Source organism: Myotis davidii, unplaced genomic scaffold (assembly GCF_000327345.1).
Source record: "Myotis davidii unplaced genomic scaffold, ASM32734v1 scaffold913, whole genome shotgun sequence".
Classification (NCBI taxonomy): domain Eukaryota; kingdom Metazoa; phylum Chordata; class Mammalia; order Chiroptera; family Vespertilionidae; genus Myotis; species Myotis davidii.
The window spans coordinates 160,099-166,383 of record NW_006284344.1 but is presented as its reverse complement, the minus strand read 5'-3'; positions in this window follow the sequence as shown (position 1 = coordinate 166,383).

Sequence of the window (6,285 nt, the reverse complement as noted above, 5' to 3'; positions counted from 1 at the left end):
CCCCTTGAGTGTGGCTCTTCCTAAGCCTTAGGAGTACCCTAATTAAGTTGATAACAATGTACCTACCTATATAGTTTAAGTTTAAACAATTTGGCTCTCAAAAGAAATTTCAATCGTTGTACTGTTGATATTTGGCTCTGTTGAATAATGAGTTTGCCAACCACTGCCTTAGGTGAAGATTAAAAAAATAAAATATAAAAATAAAAGTGGTCCCCCTTGACCTAGTCCTCCTGGGTGGTGAGAGCAGCGCAATGTATAAACTGAGTATGCTGTCACTGCTTATTGGGGCATGCCATTTCTATTGATGCAGCTGAAGGCCATTTTCCTTTGTCGCTGTCTCACACTCTCAGCTCCAGCTGAACTTGACATCACTCAAACTACCCACCCACCAGCCCCAAGTTTTTTTGCCATCAGAACATCTGTCAAGCTAGCTTTCCCTGCCCTGTTTCTGTGTGGTTGCTCTTTGTAACCTAAGTGTGGAGTTTTCCCCTCATCCCTGTGTAGGCAGGGATGCATTGTGATGCAATGATGTTCTTCCCCTCATCCATCATCTAATGTTATGGGGTCCTTGTTCTAATCTGTCTGTATCTTGCTGAGTCCCAATTCAGTATATTAACCAACCCTCCCAGCCTCGTGTCATCTGCTCACCTGAGCAATGTGTCCCTGCACCTGCCTCCAAGACCTGGATAACAACGAGCAGCAAGGGTAGTACTAATAACAGGGCCCTGGAAATGCTGCCAGAGATCTCCTGGGCCTGGCACCTATTAAGGGGTGTTGAATCAGCAACACAAACTGTGCCCAGATCAAGTCCTGGCTTTGCCACTATTGTGGTTGCGAAATTGGGAATAATAATACCGTATATTAGTTTCCTAAGGCCATGGTATCAAAGTACCATAAACTTGGTGGCTTAAAACAACAGAAATGTATTCTCTCACAGTCTGGAGGCTAGAAGTTCAAAACCAAAGTATCTGCAGGGCCACACTTCCTCTAAAGCAGTGGTTCTCAACCTTCTGGCCCTTTAAATATAGTTCCTCATGTTGTGACCCAACCATAAAATTATTTTCATTGCTGCTTCATAACTGTAATGTTGCTACTGTTATGAATCATAATGTAAATATCTGAAATACAGGGTGGTCTTAGGCGACCCCTGTGAAAGGGCCGTTCGACCACCAAAGGGGTCGCAACCCACAGGTTGAGAACCGCTGCTCTAAAGGTTCTAGTGGAGGATCCTTCCTTGTCTCTTCTAGCTCCAGGTGGCTCCTGGTGTTCCTTGGCTTAAGGCAGCATAACTCCAATCTCTGCCACATGGTCTTCTTCTCTCTGTTTGTCTCTGTGAGTCCTCTTCTCTTCTTGTAAGGACACCAGTCATTGAACGTAGAGCCCACCCTGCTCAATATGACCTTGTCTTAGCGAATTATACCTGCAAAGACCCTATGTCTAAATAAAGCTACATTCTGGCCCAGCCAGTGTAGCTCAGTGGTTGAGCATCAACCTATGAACCAGGAAGTCAGGGTTCGATTCCCGGTCAGGGCACATGCCCAGGTTTTGGGCTCGATCACCAGTGTGGGGTGTGCAGGAGGTGGCCAATCAATGATTCTCTCTCATCATTGATGTTTCTGTCTTTTCTTCTCCCTTCCTCTCTGAAATCAATCAATAAATAAGGCCACATTCTGAAGTTCTGGAGGGACATGAATTGGGGGGTGGACACTATTGAACTCACTACAAGCCCAGGAAGATAATGTAGGGCAGGACTTCTCAAACAGTACCATGCGCACACCCACTTGGATAGCTTGTTAAAATGCAGATTTGAGTTAGTCAGCTTGGGTTGGGTCTGCATTTCTCACAAGCTCTCGGGTGATGCCCTAGCTGCTCCTCTGGGCTTTGAATAACAATGATGTAGGTGAAAGACAGTGCTTTGAAAACAGATGTCCGGTAGGCTTATTCCATTTCTTTTGTAATGAGTTTTTCTCACGGTCCTCTTTCCCATTCGCCTGGCTCTTGTGCAAACTATAGAAGATAGAAAACATGTTTTAGTTTGAGTCGCCTCAAAAACAGACCCAGAGACAAGGACTCAGGTTTAGGTATTGTATTGGGGAGGTGCTCACGTGAGGCACACGTGTGGAAGTAGCTAAAGGGAGAAAGGCGAGAAAAAACAAAGAAGATGGCATTAAACAGCAGGTGGCCAGGGGGCAACTAGGGCTCCATCCTGCAGGGGACACTCCTCAGAAATGTCCTTCTGGATTGCTTGGCTGGGGTGGGGGCGGGGGGTTAGGGCATTTCTCCACTGATATCCATTCCCCATCATTGAAAGCTGCCCTGGTATCGGGTTTCTGTGTGTAGCTGGCCTAGCTCCCCAATGCTGGAGAAATCCCTCTCTCTGGCAGAGAAGCTGCAGGCACTAGATGTGAGAAGCATGGGCCTGCTGGAAAGAGCCTTCTCCTGCAGCCGCAGGTGACCTCGCGGAGGAGGCTAAGATGGGGGAGGGAGGGAGATCATCATCACCTGCTACAGAAGCCTTCCAGGTTTGCATGTCAGTGGTATCTCTACCATTCTATTTTGAGCTCATGAGCTACCCAAGCAAGCTCTCACTTACAGTTATGATTAAGACTGTCATCCAGCCCTAGAGGACACCTTTCCCACAGCAGTGTCATGGGAGAATCTGTCAATGGCCTGTCAAAACTCACATGTGCCCTACCTCCCCTTATCTGCCTTCACATGGGTAAAATTGTTTATACTGTTAGATGCATGATGGGGAGAAGTGACCCCTAGGGTAGTGGAACTATGCATCAGGGTCACCTTAAGGAGGGAATACTCCCCTATCTCATAGTCCCAACTTCACCTAGTTCAATTGATCCACACTTTTGACATTCAGTATCACGTATCATCTGCATCACAACCCTATGAGGTAGTTGCTATGATTGTCCCTATTTTATAGCCATATACTGAGGGCTTGAAAAGCTAAGTCGCTTGGCCAAGGTCACTTACAAAATGGCAATAGTGAGATCCAAATGAAGTCTATCTGATGTACTATATTCTGTGGATTCCAGATAGTAGGCCCCAATGAGATTTAAATAGAAATCAAAACTACATTTCTGGAACCATCTGTTGGACAAGAACAGTGAGGCAAACTACTTTTATTTGTACACAGCTTCTAGTCCTAGTATAACACACTAGGTCTGTTGAGGTGTGATTCCTCCCTTGGAAAAATAAGTTACTGCATGTAAAATGCATGTATTCCTTTTTATAAATTAGTGTGTTCCTCTGTGCTGGTATTTGCTGGATGGGTAGATTTTTCTTAGATAATTGGTAACTGATTAGATCCAGACTCTAATAAACAAAAGATATTATGGAAAAATGAAATTTAAAAATTCAATATCATTAGTTTAAAATTTTTCATCATAGGATTTCCTCAACTAGTGATTTTCCCCAAAATGTATTAAATACAGGATTCCACTCCCACACACATTTCAGGAACACATTTACTTCACAAAATAAGAGAAATCTACCTTTCTGCTATGTTTGTGGCCATTTTCCTTCTCTTTCTTGGCAGCACACTCCCCAAGAGAGAGCATGGTGGATTTCCCTGCAAATGGTATGGACAGGGCCAGAGGTGTGTACACAGAGAGGTTTTCAACCCCTAAGTTTGAGTAAACCAGCCCTTGAAAAATGAGCCCATACAGCTCTGTGAAGGGAGAGAAAGAGAGTGGAGGGGTAGGGAGAAAATATGACCTTTTCTGCATTTCTTCAACTCTGGCTTCTTTCCCCTTTTTGTACACTTATCACTCACTGTAGAGAACACAGAAGAGAAAAGGCCCCAGTCTCTGCCTTGAAGGCCCTGACAGTCCAGTTGGAGAGACAGGCAGAGAACACTGGAAACAGCTCATATACAACCCAAGGAATAGTGTGAGAGTGCATGGCTCTGACTCAAAATGCTGAAAGGGGCTCAGGGAAGGGAGAGATGGGTATGGACTGAGAGAAAAGTAGGTGCAGTGAAAAGAGCACTGGCTGGGAGGTGAGGAGACCTGCCTTCTAGACCAGCTCATTGCCCAACCCTCTGTGTCACCCGGTGTTCATTTCTCTCACAGACCCATCTTCAACCAGCTTGCAGTCTAGCAGGGGTCATGGGACCAGAACTCCCACAGATGCATGCAATATCCCAGGATCAAGGAGGAGCAGTCATTCACCCAACATCTGAGCACCAGCTAGGTGCCAGGCACTGGGAGGCAAAAGTAAAACAAGTATGCTGAAACAGCTGCAGGTCCCCAAACTCACATGGCTACTCTTGCTTTTACACCTTTGCTCATGTTCTATCACCCAGAGTCACCTTCCTCATTTTGTCCACCTGGAAAAATGATTGAGCCTTTAAATGCTTGGCCAGGAATCACCTCTTTGTGAAGGGGTCTTAGTGTTCTTATTATGCTGGACTGAAATGGTCTCTGCCCCTCCTACCCATCTCTCTATTTCAACTGCAAGGTCCCTGAGTACAGGAACCAAGACTTATCTTTGTACCTGGTAGTGCCACCCGGCCTAGCCCAGAGCAGTGACTCCTTTAGTAAATGTTTGTCAAATCACACAGAATCAAGTCAAACTGAGAATGGGATTTTGACTCCGTCAGACTTCAATTTGCTTCACAGTAAAGAGTGAGCTTGGAAGTACGACCCACTTGTGGGTTTTGCTGACTGCGTGACAGACCAAGAGCTTCTGAGAGACATTTTACCAAATGGCACATTAGAGAAGAATCTTGAAATGGAGACCAATGCTCTGCTGCCACCCCCTTCTCAGGTTCTGGTTGAGAACCCAAACTCCAGAGGGGCTCATTTAAAAATCAGAACCAGGCATAGTCAGTCTGGCAGCTGCGAAGGCCACTGGGTTGGGGTGGCCAATTGTCTTAGTTCAGGCTTCTGTAATAGAAATGCCACAGATGGCCCTAACCGGTTTGGCTCAGTGGATAGAGTGTCAGCCTGCGGACTCAAGGGTCCCGGGTTTGATTCTGGTCAAGTGCATGTACCTTGGTTGTGGGCACATCCCCAGTAGAGAGTGTGCAGGAGGCAGCTGATCGATGTTTCTCTCTCATCGATGTTTCTAACTCTCTATCCCACTCCCTTCCTCTCTGTAAAAAATCAATAAAATATATTTTTTTAAAAAGAAATGCCACAGATGAATCAGCTTAAACAATGAATATTGATATTTCACAGAAGCCCAAGATCAAGGTGCTGGCAGTTCAGGCCTTCTTGTTCCTCACATGTTGGAGACTAGAGGGTTATGGACAAGAAGCAAACTCCAGCTTCTTCTTACAAGGGCACTAATCCCATCATGAGGGCTCCACCCTCATGACCTACACACCTCATAAAGGCCCCACCTCCTAATATCATCACTTTTGGGTCTATATTTTTAACATATTTATTTAGGGGGACACAAACATGCAGTCACAGCACCCATCATGTTGTACATAGGTGCCACCCTCACCCCAAAATGTGCAATGCAGCATCCTGGCACCACAGATGAGTAGAGGGACAAGGGTGACCAGCCCTTGATGGAGTGGCCCTCATCTTCCATTGTCTGTCTCCCTTATACTCAGCCCCTGCTATGGGTAGAGGGAGGAGGCAGAGAAAATAATAATAGAAAATTCATAAACAGAATAGAAAGCATAATCTACACATTTGCAGAGGCTGAAAAATAAACGTAACATCCCAGAACACGGGATCCCTTTGATTGGTTAAAGGAGAAGTCTGGGCTAATGAGGGCAACAGAGTGGATCCAGCCCTTGAACAGCCAGTGTACTTGTAAATTAACACAGAGGACCCAGGGGAGAGTTTGTGGCAATTCAGTCCCAGCCAGTCATTTCCACTACTGTAGCTGGGTACATAGCACAACATAGTCAGATGTTTTGGTCCCACTTTTCGTGCTGTCTTGGAAATGAGGCAGATGTGACCCTTTCCAACCAGAGAAGCCATAAACACCACAAGCCAGTCATCTGTATTCCTCTAAGGACCACTTGGGGTCAGTTCAGCTAGGATGAGGAGGTGGAGCAGAGAAAAGAACCCCCTAGTGAGACAGCATGATGCTGTGGCCAGGGCCAAGGCCAGAGGTCAGTGCAAGGATGGGGAGGGGCAGCCAGACCACACCCATTCAGACACCATTACTACCCCATGTTTCCAATGCAGGAAGGCCCAGATCTGCATTAAAGCCTATAATGAGGATGGCAAGCAGGTGAGGGAAGGGGCAGAAACCTGAGACAAACCTCTTTTTTCTTTATTGGTTAAGGTATTACATATGTGTCCTTAT